Genomic DNA, 15,201 nt, shown 5'->3' with positions numbered 1-15,201 from the left:
TCATCTGCAGAGAAAATGGTCTGTTGGAGACGTTTTACAGATCAGCCAAATATTGAATGAATGAATGAATGAATGAAAACTGTTTATTTCGAACATTTGATACAACAACAATTACAAGATAGATCAGTAAAGACAACAACAAAAAAGTTCCTACTGTGTACCCAACATGTCCGAAAAGGGGTAGGGTGAAGCATCAGCTTATTTATCCCTACCCCTTCTTCCCCACAACCAGTAATACCCTTTGCCACATATACACATAGATTCCTACACACCTAAACCGATATCAATATATATATATATATATATATACATATACATACACATACACATATATATATATACATACACACATCAACATACATACACATATACATACACATATACATATATACACATATATATACACAAACATAAATATACACCTTCACATACCTACTTACATACAAAATACTATATATTTACAAGCCGAAGCAAAAAACAAAAACACCCTAACCCTCATTACCCTTCCTCCTCCCTATACCCAGAAAAAACCATATTTTTGTACCGCTGTTTGAACTGGTTCATGCTTGGACATTGCTTGAGCCCCACTCCCAATCTGTTCCACATCCTCACCCCACAGACAGAAATACAGAAACCTTTTAATGTTGTTCGTGCCCACTGATGCTTTAAATTAAATTTCCCCCTCAGACTGTAATCCCCTGATCTGTTAAAAAACATATTTTTAATATTTGCTGGAAGTAAATTGTTTATTGCTTTATACACAATTTGTACTGTTTGAAAATGAACCAAGTCTGTGAATTTTAAGAATTTGGATTGTAAAAATAGTGGATTTGTATGATCTCTATAGCCAGTATTATGAATCATTCTTATAGCTCTTTTCTGCATTACTGATAGTGATTGTGTTGTACCTTTATAAGTATTACCCCATACCTCTGCACAGTACTGTAAATATGGTAAAACCAGTGAGCAGTAAAGAATGCGGAGTGAGTTGTGGTCCAGAATATGTTTCGCTTTGTTTAGAACTGAAATGCTTCTTGACAGTTTACTTTGTATATGTTTTATATGAGTCTTCCAGTTTATCTTATCATCTATTATCACCCCCAGAAACTTATTTTCATGTACCCTTTCAATATCTACCCCCTCGACTTGTAACTGAACCTGTATGTCTGTATTACAATAGCCAAATAACATGTATTTTGTTTTACTTAAGTTTAATGATAATTTGTTTCTGTCAAACCATATTTTCAATTTTCCCATTTCTATACTGATCCTCCTCAGTAACTCCTGCAAATCCCCCCCTGAACAAAAAATGCTTGTGTCATCTGCAAATAATACTAATTTTAATATTTTGGAAACATTGACAATATCATTTATATAAATTAGAAACAGTTTTGGACCCAATACTGACCCCTGTGGGACGCCACAAGCATTGTCCAAGCATGATGATGTATATTCCCCCAACTTCACAAACTGTTTTCTGTTACTTAAGTAGCTTCTCACCCAGTGCAACACCAACCCCCTAATCCCATACTGTTCAAGTTTATTGATTAATATGTCATGATTAATTGTATCAAAAGCCGTTTTAAGGTCTATAAATATTCCAACTGAATGTAATTTGTGGTCTATGGCGTTTGTAATCTCCTCAACTGATTCTATTAATGCAAGTGATGTTGAACTATGTGCTCTGAATCCATATTGACTATCAGTAAGTAATTTATGTTTATTTATGAATTTGTCTAATCTATTATTGAATAACTTTTCTAATAATTTGGAAAATTGTGGAAGCAAAGAAACAGGTCTATAATTTGTGAAGTGGTGTCTATCCCCAGTCTTATACAGCGGCACAACCTTAGCTATTTTCATTTGATTGGGAAATTTACCGGTTTGAAATGATAAGTTACAGATGTATGTTAATGGTTCTACAATCCATTCAATGACCTGTTTTACCACCACCATATCAATTTCATTTAAATCGGTAGATGTTTTATATTTACAATTATTCACAATGTCTATAATTTCATTTCCATCCACTGCTGTGAGGAACATTGAACAGGGATTTCTTTCTATAAGATTATTATCCCAATCCTCAGGTTGGGAATCGGGAATTTTTTCTGCCAAGCTTGGTCCAATATTTACAAAAAAATGATTAAAACCATTGACTACCTCATCCTTATTTTCCTTCTTGACATTATTATCAATGAAATACTGAGGGTAACTCTGTTTTTTATTACCATTTTTGATAATGCTATTTAATATATCCCATATTCCTTTAATATTGTTTTTGTTATTATATAATATGTTACTATAATATTCCTTCCTACATACCCGTATAATATTAGTTAATCTATTTTTGTATTTCTTATATCTATTTTCTGCCTCTTTAGTCTTTAGTTTTATGAATTCTCTATACAGTGTATTTTTCTTATTACATGCATTTCGTAACCCTTTCGTCATCCATGGTCGAGCTTGGATTTTTTGTTTTCTGTAGTCTTGTTTAATTGGACAATTTTTATCATATAATGATGTAAATATTTGTAAAAAAGTTTCATATGCACTATCAACATCACTTTCACTGTATACCTTTTCCCAGTTTTGCTTCTTTAGTGTGTTCATGTTTTCCTCTGTCCGCACTCGCCTGTATTTTATTTTCTCCTCTGGCTGATTCCGCCGATGGTTTCTATTATAAACGATGAAAACTGGTAGATGATCACTAATGTCATTGATTAATAATCCACTCACAGTGTTATTCTCAATATCATTGCTGAATATATTATCAATTAAGGTAGCACTATGGGATGTAATTCTGCTTGGCCTGGTGATTTTTGGATATAAACTCATACTGTACATTATACTGATAAATTCATCTGTTATTTTATGCTTATTTGGATTGAGCAGATCAATATTTAAGTCACCACAAATGAACACAGTTTTTTGATTAGTTTTTGAGAACATTTTTCCCATACAGTCAGTGAATGTTTCAATACTAGATCCTGGTGCTCTATATATACAGCTGACTAATACATTTTGCTTTTTTCTTCACATATTTCAATAGTTATACATTCTAATAAGTTATCAATCACAGTTGTCATATTGTCTACTATTTTATAATCCATGTTCTTATCCACATACACAGCCACTCCTCCTCCACTCTTATTTTTTCTGTTTACACAATTAAATTCATATCCATCCAGTTCAAAATCCATTCCTTTATCTTCATTGATCCATGTTTCTGATATAGCAATTATGTTAAATATTTTTTTAAACTGACTTAAATATTCTTTAATGTTGTTAAAGTTTGCATATAGACTTCTGCTGTTGAAATGGATTATTGATAATTTGTTATCCGTTTTAATGATCCGATTAAACTGTTCATCTGTATAATAGCAACAACTGTCATTGATATTTGAGAAGAAATTATTGTCCGGGTCTATATCGTGCTCCAAGTCCAGTACATTGTGGTCTGTATATTTAAATGTTCTCAGTTCTACTTTTCCATGATCAGCAATCCTTTGAGTTATATCCTTCTTGTCTCCAGATGTAGATGAATAGGTAGTAGATGAATAGGTTCCTCTGGTCTGTGTCATGGTGTTGTGATGTGTTTGTGTCCTCATACCTTATTGGTCATATTTGTCCAGATCCTCGCTTTAAGAAACACTATTGTTCATATTTGTCCAGCTCCTCGATGTTCCTTATTGCCATGACTTTTGCTTGTTCTGGTGATCCGTTCAGTTTGATGAATATTTTACAGTTTGAAGTCCATGTGTGCTGGATTTTTCCCTGTTTCTTCAAGAAGCGTGCTTTCCTGGCGATGTCGGCATTCCGTTTGGTGAGATGTTCATTGATGAATACGTTTGTCCCTTTCAGTTTTCTTCCTTGTTTTAACAGTGCTGTTTTGTGTTTTCTGTTGATGAATCTCATGATGACGGTTCGTTTATCACCGTCATTTCTCCGGGGCAGAGGGTGGCACGCTTCAATGTTATTTAAATCCATTTCTATACCTTTAGATAGGAGGAAATCAGCAACCTGTTTTTCCACAGAGCTGACCTCCTGTTCACTGGGCTCCCCTCCGCTCTCATCTGTTACCGCCCGTGCGTAGGACCGTGGTTTGATATGAAGACCTGTGATGATGACGTCGTTGATTCTGGTGTACTGCTCCAATTCAGCCACTCTATTTTCCAGCTGCACCAGATGCCGGTCTTTCTCGGCATTCTGGAGCCGTAATGCCTTCACCTCCTCCACCAGATCCATGATTGATTTCTGTTGCTGCTTCACAACAGAAATCTCCTCTGATAGAAAGTCCAGAGATTTTTTAATATCGTCACCTTCCTCCGCTGTCAGAACCTTCTTAGGCCCCATGGTCGGCTTATGAGCAGCTTGTCGATCGCCGATGTTAACAGCCTGCGTTGTTTGTCACCGGGATGGATCTGCAGTGCGCTGGTGCCGCGCGGCCTCGGTGTTTCCGCGCTGATGGATCCGCGGTGGCTGCACGAGGCCTCGGGGAAGCGGCACTCGTGACGCGCGGCTCTAATGACGCAGCGCGCGGCCTCAGTGAATTCACCACGTTGGGCCTCGGACGTTGTTGCTGTCCAGTCGCGGGGCTAAGTTGCCGGTTGAGGTGGTATTCCCACTGTCCGGGTTGGCAAACACCGGCGTGGCAGATGGCAACTACAAACACCACCTCTGAAAACTCAGGTACAAACTTTTTGCAGCTCGCTCTGACGACACGCAGCTCTGACTGACTGTGACTGACGCAGCTCTCAGTTATTGCTGAAGAGTGGAGCTCTGCACGAACACCCAGACAGGCAGAGCTGTCAGACTGCACTCATCCTGAGCTTTACAGTTTAGGCGAAACAACCCCATTTGACTTTTTGCTGGAACAAGAACCACCTCAGGTAACCACCATGGATTTTTACCTGAATAATATGTCAGTATATTGTTTCCTGCTTTCTGAGTCAGAATGAATATGAGACTCGGTGGAATTCTTCAGCGCTTTTGTGTCTTATTCAGAACCTTCTGCCCAATCTTGGTGAAAGCTTACTGAAAGAGAGCGGTGGCTCAGGGCCTTCAGCAGGTCCGGGCAAGGCGGGCATTCCTGTGGGTAGCTCCATCTGTCCTGCACAGCTTCAGACCCTTGTAAGGGATCTGTCTCTCGGACGTAGCGGCTCATCGTGCAGCATTCCGACCAGCCCTGCCCCTGTGGACCCCACCCTCGAAGAATCCACCGAAGTCCCACCTGAAAAGGAGGAATCTCACTTCCAGAACACCTTAGGCACCCTTCACATTAACACGCCAGTCAGCTGGTGGAAACCGGACTTGGAAAACTGTGGTGCTCCCAGTGCTCCACTAGGAACTCCCCGTATGGAGCCAGGAGCAGCTGTCACAGCAGGTGAGCAGATTCAGATATCTACATGATGATATCTGCAGGGTACGTTGTCTTTTTTAGCAGTCTCATGATCAGAAACCTATACTGTATGAGACTTTGGGCAGTCCTGAGTGTGCTGAGATCAGATTACCTCATCAGGGGGCCACAGGTGTGGATCTAGACTCTAGATTATTGTTTGTAACAATAAATCTGTTTTGAAGAACCAGTAGGTCCTGCAAAATTGGTTTTGTGGACGGACACACTAATGGATGCAGACACAGACTAAACATATTTATATAACTTCTGCCCCAAAGTGGCGGGAGTTAAATAGACAGTTTAAAAGTACACTGTAAAACTCAATGAGTTAGTTGAACTCAAACCATTTGAGGAAACCGATTGCCTTAAACCATTTGAGTTTGCCAACTTAAATAAAATAATTTTCAAAAATGTAATTGTTAACGTTTTAGTAACTTATGTAAATCTTTTTCAATAAAAAAGTGACAAATAAATTTCTGCCTAAAAAATTTGCAATACATTTTGGATTAGGTTTTTTGATGCATTCTTTGGTTTACTTGTTGACTCTGCGTTGTGTTTTTATGTCTCCGCCAATCGCTCCCCTCGGGACGCGAACTCACAATCTCCAGCATGGAAGTTGGACTCTCTAACCTGAAGGTTAAAACCCAGGGCTCTGGCCTTGTGACCAGAGAATTCTTTTGAGCTGTTGGGAGTGAGGTTTACTAACTACATATGCACAGCGACATCTGCTGGCCTCCATAAGTAAGTGCCTTCGGCTGCTTGCACTCGGGGTCGCCACAGCAAATCCAAGGTGGATCTGCATGTTGAATTGACATAGGTTTTACGCCAGATGCCCTTCCTGACGCAACTCCGCATTGCATGGAGAAATGTGGCAGGGGTGGGATTTGAACCCGGAACCTTTTGCACTGAATCCAAGTGCATTAACCACTTGGCCACCACCCCTGCCTGGCCTCCACTACATAAACTCAATTAAAATGAGTGAATGGAATGCACTGGAAATACATCACCAACACTTAATTGCCCCAAACCTTTAAATGCACTTAAAGGAACTGAGTTGTTATTACAGCAATTCATTTTTGAGTTTGTTTAATTAATGGAAATGAGTGACTATAACTTTTTCAAAGTTTGAGTTACATTAACTTAATTATTGTATTAAAATGGAGTGTTCGGTTTAACAGTGTACATATTGGGGTAGATACAGTATGCAAGCGTCTATAAACTGTGTTTTTTTTGTAGCATATAATGAAGCATAGAGTTGAAGTGACCCATTGACATTTCGAGTGTCCAACACTGTACATGCTTGTGTTCTTATCAGACTTAAAGGAGACCTGCATTGAAATAAATGTGGTCAGACTTCAGAAAAGAAATAGCTGATATGTATTTATAAGACCCTTGTGAATGCAGTAAAGTAAATCTGTAAGCCCAAATTTGTAATTCAGCCGAGAAATATTCATTTAAAAATGACAAATTTGCAGCTGATATTTAGCCCTCTGTCAAAACAGTTTGTACATCCGGATCATTTCCATGGCGTCGGTGACAAGATGACGCGCTCCCGCCTTCAGTCCGATCCTGCATTGAAATTGATTTTATCTCTTAGTAATGTTACTGTTATACACGTCCTGGTTTCAACATCCAAAAGTAAGCTGCAATGAATGTGAGATACAGCTCTGCTTGCTCAGATCTGGGGATCAGATCAGCGGTGGCATCAGCGGGCGACATTATTCCCCGATGCCTCCCTCTCACTGCCCCCGATACGCTTACCGATTGCATGCGCTCGTTAAATTCCGCCGCGGCACTCACACCCCCGTGTCTGCTGTGCAGCCAGCACCACCTCTCTGTCTACTGAATGGAGTTGCAGCCAACTTGGCACAAGTCCAGAGACTACGCTCGCCGTTTTAATGCAGAGCGCGCGGTGACATCTGTTGCTCGCAAGGACAGACTTCTTGCTGCAAAATCCGCAGCGCCGCACGTCTCGGTAATCGGAGCTGCAGAGCTCCGTGGCCGCTGAGAGAGGTTTATATATTTTTAATGACTTAAATTCTTTGCAGGTCTCGCCTCCGTAGCCCGCGACGGTACACCGGAGGTGAAAGACAGTAGATTTTCAATGCGACACCACTCAATCAAACGGGCGTATGAAAAGTCCACAAAAATAATTTTCAAGCACAAATAAAAGAAATGTGTACTCACCAAGCGTACCGGAAGACAATATGAAGTTTTAAAAAGTAGATCCTTCCGTATAAGACAAGAAAAAGGTGCAGATGCAAACTGACATCCACAAATTACAGTTAGCGCGCGCAATGCATGCTGGGAGAGGGTCTTGTCCCTGATGTCTCGGCAGCGTCCATGATGAGAGGGACAATTTGCGGAGGGCTAAATGTTAGCTGTAAATTTGTCATTTTCAAATTAAGATTTCTCCGTTGAAGGACAGATCTGGGCTTGCAGATTTACTTTACTACATTCAGAAGGATCTTGTTGTGAAAGTGTAGGAATATGGACCCACAACAGGGGGCGCAAATGAACGGACAATGAAGGAAGTCAAATAACAACACTTTACTGTTGTGAAAAAACACAACCAACACGGCGAATGTGAAATTTAACAGTCAGTCAATTACAAGGGTGACGTGTGGGCAGGCTCAAAGATAAGAGACGTCCGTCCAAAGCAGAACCGGAACCACACGATTTCCTCCGCCACCGAACCCCGGGAATACTGGAGCCGCCAAGTCCCGAACACCCAGGTGGCCACTGCCTCCGCTTGTCGGATCTGGTACTGCTGGCGAGGAACAAAAACAGATGTGGGTGCGTGTGCACCCAGCAACACGTATGGTGGGAAAACCACCTCCACCTCTCGTCGAAAAAAGAAACAGAATATCTGCTGTCCAAAACACACAAGCAATAGATATTCCTGTCAGAGAATCAACACAGTCAGCTGAGATCGTTACCTCCTTGGTAGAGCGATATCTCGGCAGAGAAGTGGAGATGACGTCTTGCAGATATACCGCTGCGGATCAGATGATTGGTAACAGCTGTCGTAGGTGACAGCTGTCACCCCGGCTGCTCCTGTGAGATGGCAGCGCCCTCTGGTGCCTGGAGCCCGCACTCCAGGCAGGGTGCCCTCTGGTGGTGGTGGGCCAGCAGTACCTCCTCTTCAGCGGCCCACACAACAGGACCCCCCCCTCAACGGGCGCCTCCTGGCGCCCGACCAGGCTTGTCCGCGTGGCGGCGGTAGAAATCGGCCAGGAGGGCCGGGTCCAGGATGAAGCTCCTCTTCACCCAGGAGCGTTCTTCGGGGCCGTACCCCTCCCAGTCCACCAAATACTGGAAGCCCCGGCCCATCCTTCGGACATCCAAAAGCCGGCGCACAGTCCAAGCCGGCTCGCCATCGATGATCCGGGCAGGAGGTGGTGCCGGACCCGGAGTACAGAGGGGTGAAGTGTGATGTGGCTTAAGTCGGGACACATGGAAAACGGGATGGATCCGCAGTGAGGCTTCAGCTTCCGGCCTCACTGCGGCTGGACTGATGACCTTGAGGATCTTAAACGGACCGATATACCGATCCTGCAATTTAGGGGAGACCACTTGGAGGGGAATGTCCTTAGTTGACAACCACACTTCCTGCCCTGGCCGATACGTAGGGGCCGGGGTCCGCCGACGGTCTGCATGGGCCTTCGTCCTCATCCGGGCCCTCAGCAAAGCAGAACGGGCGGCACGCCACACCCGACGGCACTTCCGCAGGTGGGCCTGGACCGAGGGCACACCGACCTCTCCCTCAACCACCGGAAACAAAGGAGGCTGGTACCCCAGACACACCTCGAAAGGGGAGAGGCCGGTGGCTGACGACACCTGGCTGTTATGGGCATACTCGATCCAGGCCAAATGAGTACTCCAGGCCGCCGGGTGCGCGGCCGTCACGCAACGCAGGGCCTGTTCCACCTCCTGATTGGCCCGTTCTGCTTGCCCGTTGGTCTGGGGATGATACCCGGATGAGAGACTCACCGTGGCCCCCAGTTCCCGGCAGAAGCTCCTCCAGACTTGCGAGGAGAACTGGGGACCGCGATCGGAGACAATGTCTGTTGGAATCTCATGCAGCCGGATGACGTGGTGGACCAGGAGGTCCGCTGTCTCCTGGGCCGTCGGGAGCTTCGGGAGGGCCACGAAGTGGGCCGCCTTGGAGAATCGGTCCACTATCGTGAGGATGGTGGTGTTGCCCTGGGACGGCAGGAGGCCCGTGACAAAATCCAGGCCGATGTGGGACCAGGGGCGATGAGGCACGGGCAGCGGCTGGAGCAGTCCCGAAGCCCTGCGATGATCAGCCTTGCCCCTGGCGCAGGTGGTGCAGGCCTGGATATAATCCCGGACGTCGGCCTCTAGGGACGCCCACCAGAAGCGCTGCCGGACAACTGCCACGGTTCTTCGCACCCCTGGATGACAGGAGAGCTTGGAGCCGTGACAGAAGTCCAGGACTGCAGCCCTAGCCTCTGGTGGGACGTAGAGTCTGTTCTTCGGCCCAGTTCTGGGGTCCGGGCTTCATGCCAGGGCCTCCCGGACGGTTCTCTCTACGTCCCAGGTGAGGGTGGCCACAATAGTGGACTCCGGGATGATGGGTTCCGGTGGATCCGACAAGTCCGCTTTGACTTCATCTTCATGTACCCGGGACAAGGCATCCGATCTCTGGTTTTTGGTCCCGGGACGGTAGGTGATCCGGAAGTCAAAATGGCCAAAGAACAGTGACCAGCGGGCTTGCCTGGGGTTCAGCCGCTTGGCGGTCCTGATATACTCCAGGTTCCGGTGGTCAGTGAAAACCGTGAATGGCACGGACGTTCCCTCCAACAGATGTCTCCACTCTTCAAGAGCCTCTTTCACCGCAAGGAGTTCTCGATTGCCGACGTCATAGTTCCGTTCGGCCGGGGTCAACCTGCGGGAAAAATAGGCACACGGGTGAAGGACCTTATCGGTCTTCCCGCTCTGGGAAAGCACAGCTCCTATCCCTGAGTCCGAGGCGTCCACTTCAACCACTAACTGGCGACTAGGATCGGGCTGCACCAGAACGGGTGCAGACGAGAAGCGCCGTTTCAACTCCTTGAACGCGACATCGCAACGATCCGACCAGGTGAAGGGGACTTTTGGTGAGGTCAGGGCTGTCAGGGGGCTAACTACCTGACTGTAGCCCTTAATGAACCTCCTGTAGAAATTAGCAAAGCCGAGGAACTGTTGCAGCTTCCTACGGCTGGTGGGTTGGGGCCAGTCTCTCACCGCCGCGACCTTGGCCAGATCAGGAGCGACGGAGTTAGGGGAGATGATAAACCCCAGGAAGGACAAAGAAGTGCGGTGGAACTCGCACTTCTCGCCCTTCACAAACAGCCGGTTCTCCAACAACCGCTGCAGGACCTGACGTACATGCCGGACATGAGTCTCAGGATCCGGAGAAAAGATGAGTATATCGTCCAGATATACGAAGACGAATCGGTGCAGGAAATCCCGCAAGACATCATTAACCAATGCTTGGAACGTCGCGGGGGCGTTTGTAAGACCGAACGGCATGACCAGGTACTCAAAATGACCTAAGGGGGTGTTAAATGCCGTCTTCCACTCGTCTCCCTTCCGGATCCAAACCAGGTGATACGCATTTCTAAGATCTAGCTTAGTGAACATTTGGGCTCCATGCAGGGGCGTGAACACTGAATCCAACAAGGGCAATGGGTATCGGTTACGAACCGTGATTTCGTTCAGCCCCCTGTAATCAATGCATGGACGTAGTCCGCCATCCTTTTTCCCCACAAAAAAGAAACCTGCACACATCGGGGAGGTGGAATTCCGGATCAACCCGGCAGCTAGAGAGTCCCGGATGTAGGTCTCCATTGATTCGCGCTCAGGTCGTGAGAGGTTGTACAGCCTACTGGACGGGAACTCAACGCCTGGAACCAAATCAATGGCACAATCATACGGGCGGTGCGGGGGAAGGGTGAGCACCAGATCCTTGCTGAACACGTCCACAAGGTCATGGTACTCCACCGGCACTGTCCCAAGATTGGGCGGGACTCTGACCTCCTCCTTAGCCTGGGAACCGGGAGGAACCGAGGAACCTAAACATACCCGATGGCAGGTCTCGCTCCACTGAACCACTACCCCGGATGGCCAATCGATCCGGGGATTGTGTTTTAACATCCAGGGGAACCCTAGAATCACGCGGGAGGTGGCAGGAGTCACAAAAAACTCGATCTCCTCCCGGTGGTTCCCTGACACCACCAGAGTTACTGGAGGTGTCTTATGTGTGATTAAAGGGAGTAGGGAGCCATCTAGTGCCCGTACTTGCACAGGTGAAGTAAGTGCCACCAGAGGGAGCCCTGCCTCCCTGGCCCATTTGCTGTCTAGCAAATTCCCTTCTGAGCCCGTGTCCACCAGTGCTGGGGCCTGAAGGGTTAAATCCTCATAAAGGATTGTAACCGGGAGTCATGTGGCAATATGGGTGTGTCCCACGTGAATGTCTTGGCCCACCCCTAGCCCAGTTTCTAGGGGCGGGCGTTGGTTGTTTAACCGCTCGGGGCAGTCCCTCACTTGATGCTCTATCGAGCCACAAACAAAGCACGCTCCGCGGACCAGCCTCCTCTGTCTATCCGGTGGTTTAAATGTGGCCCTGCTCGTGTCCATAGCTTCATCAGCAGGGGGAGCTGTAACCACACGGAGCGTAGAGGCCGTGGAGCGTGGGGAGGGCGGAGCTCGGTTGGAACCGGAAGGGAGAGGGACGGCGTGTGCCCGGCCACGCCCTTCGTCTCGTTCCTGACGGCGTTCTTCTAACCGATTGTCTAATCGTATAACCAGATCAATAAGCCCGTCTAAATCCCGCGGTTCGTCCTTAGCCACCAGGAGCTCCTTCAGGACCAATGACAGTCCGTTTACGAAGGCGGCACGGAGGGCAGTGCTATTCCAGCCGGACCTCGCCGCTGCGATGCGGAAGTCGACTGCATAAGCAGCTGCGCTCCGGCGCCCCTGTCTCATTGACAGCAGCACGGCTGAAGCGGTCTCTCCTCTATTTGGGTGATCGAACACTGTTCTGAACTCCCTCACAAACCCATCATATGTCTGAAGGAGCCGTGAATTTTGCTCCCAGAGCGCTGTAGCCCAAGCGCGTGCCTTACCGCGAAGCAGATTAATCACATAAGCTATCTTACTAGCATCAGTCGCGTACCTGACGGGACGTTGTGCGAAGACGAGCGAACACTGCATAAGAAAGTCCGCGCACGTCTCCACACAACCCCCGTACGGCTCTGGAGGGCTTATGTATGCTTCAGGGGAAGGTGGGAGGGGTCAATGAACGACCTGTGGAATGTCAACGTTGCGCACAGGATCGACAGGAGGGAGAGCCGCAGCAGCGCCCTGAGGGCGCGCTTCCACCTGAGCGGCGAGAGCCTCCACCCTGCGGTTAAGGAGGACGTTCTGCTCGGTCATTAGATCCAACCGAGCTGTAAAGGCGGTGAGGATTCGCTGCAACTCACCGATCATTCCTCCTGCAGACGCCTGTGCGCCCGGTTCTTCCATTGGCCGTTCAACAGCCGGTTGACGCCCCTTGGGGTCCATGTCACGGTGGCCAAGATATCCTGTTGTGAAAGTGTAGGAACACGGACCCACAACAGGGGGCACAAATGAACGGACAATGAAGGAAGTCAAATAACAACACTTTACTGTTATGAAAAAACACAACCAACACAGCGAATGTGAAATTTAACAGTCAGTCAATTACAAGGGTGACGTGTGGGCAGGCTCAAAGATAAGAGACGTCCGTCCAAAGCAGAACCGGAACCACACGATTTCCTCCGCCACCGAACCCCGGGAATACTGGAGCCGCCAAGTCCCGAACACCCAGGTGGCCACTGCCTCCGCTTGTCGGATCTGGTACTGCTGGCGAGGAACAAAAACAGTTAGATGTGGGTGCGTGTGCACCCAGCAACACGTATGGTGGGAAAACCACCTCCACCTCTCGTCGAAAAAAGAAACAGAATATTTGCTGTCCAAAACACACAAGCAATAGATATTCCTGTCAGAGAATCAACACAGTCAGCTGAGATCGTTACCTCCTTGGTAGAGCGATATCTCGGCAGAGAAGTGGAGATGACGTCTTGCAGATATACCGCTGCGGATCAGATGATTGGTAACAGCTGTCGTAGGTGACAGCTGTCACCCCGGCTGCTCCTGTGAGATGGCAGCGCCCTCTGGTGCCTGGAGCCCGCACTCCAGGCAGGGTGCCCTCTGGTGGTGGTGGGCCAGCAGTACCTCCTCTTCAGTGGCCCACACAACAGATCTTATGTGTAAATATGTCATTTTTTGGTCCAAAGATCTGACTGCATTTATTTCAATGCAGGTCTACTTTAATTGTATGTCAGAGGCGTGGCTGTCCGCTGCAGGGGGCACGACACCGGTTGATGTATCAAAGGCAGGGGGGTCTTCGGAGATTGGGAATGAAATGAAGTGTCAGAGTTTGGTTCGCTTAACCTTGCTGCAGTCAGTCATCCATAACACAAACCCACTTTCCACCCCCACTGTTTGTGAGTTGGGGGTCCACCGCTGCTGTTACCGCAAACAACTCCCTTCATCTACAAGGGTGTGCTGATCGCCACTGAGCTTTAGGGATACAGCGGCTTTTTTGCTCAGATTGCAGCCCCAACCTTGTCAGTGGCACTGAGGTTAAATGCCGGAACAACAACCCACACATCAGTCTTGTGTGATTATTCCCCTTCGCAACAGGATGAAGGCAGCTCAGTGGGATCAGAGTTGGTCTATCAGTATGTAGACCCAGAGTTGATTCCACGTCATGCTACCTGCCTGTGTCCTTCGGTGACACATTGTCCCACTGAGTACTCTTGGCTGGGGAAGCAACCTGCATCGAGTACGGGCACCACTGGGCCGATATAGGACTTACTACAAGATGAAACTGCTCCGCACTGTTTATTTGAAGCTGTTGCTTTCTGTTCTTTTACAGATCTGAGTTCTCTCGTTCCAACTCAGCTGTATTCCCGCGATGTGGACTTCATCACAAAGCAAAATGGAGACAACAGAGAGCGCAGACAGGTAGGGATTCAAAGCCAGCCAGACCAGTAGGGGTCACTGTTGTTCCAGTTATGAAGGTTGACTCCATCTCTGTTTTGGATGATCTCATTTCTGATCCCTGGGGATTTTCCTCCATCACAACCCAGCAGGTGCCCTCTTTACTGCACTTCAACCCATTTCATCCTGTTCATCAGAATAAACATCACCGTTTTGAGGGTCTCCGCCTACGATGATGTCATTTTACAAACACAAAGGCTGTATTACCAGTGACAACCTTCCACACACTAAAGACCATGAAGTCTCAAATGGTGTATTTAATAGATGTTTGCCAAATATTATAGCATTTTACATTAATGCAGTCACCTTTTTAAATATGTTCTGATGTCACCGATTTTGGCTTGTCAGTATCTCATAGAGAAAAAGTGAAATAGCCCATCGATGGGATATACTGGGTGGTAAGAGGTTCCTCCATTACTTGCGTATCGAGCTGAAATGTCTAACTGTTATGAGCAGGTAATTGTTTTACAGGTATGTCATTAAATATTTGCTTAATTTTGATTGTTGTGTTCAGACCTGGGGCCATCAATCAATCAATCAATGATTGATTGATGTTTTGCAGCCATGGTTGCACCTCCACAATTTATGTGTATTTTCAGCCTGGGATATTGTGTAGTTTGGTCTAATTATTGCACAAACTAATTGCAAAGATAAGAGATATGATAACAAATGTGTGAATTTCAGTTTTGGAGCATTACGCATGCGAT

The sequence above is a fragment of the Thalassophryne amazonica genome, chromosome 19 (assembly GCF_902500255.1).
Source record: "Thalassophryne amazonica chromosome 19, fThaAma1.1, whole genome shotgun sequence".
NCBI classification, from domain to species: Eukaryota; Metazoa; Chordata; class Actinopteri; order Batrachoidiformes; family Batrachoididae; genus Thalassophryne; species Thalassophryne amazonica.
This window is presented reverse-complemented; position numbering follows the sequence as displayed.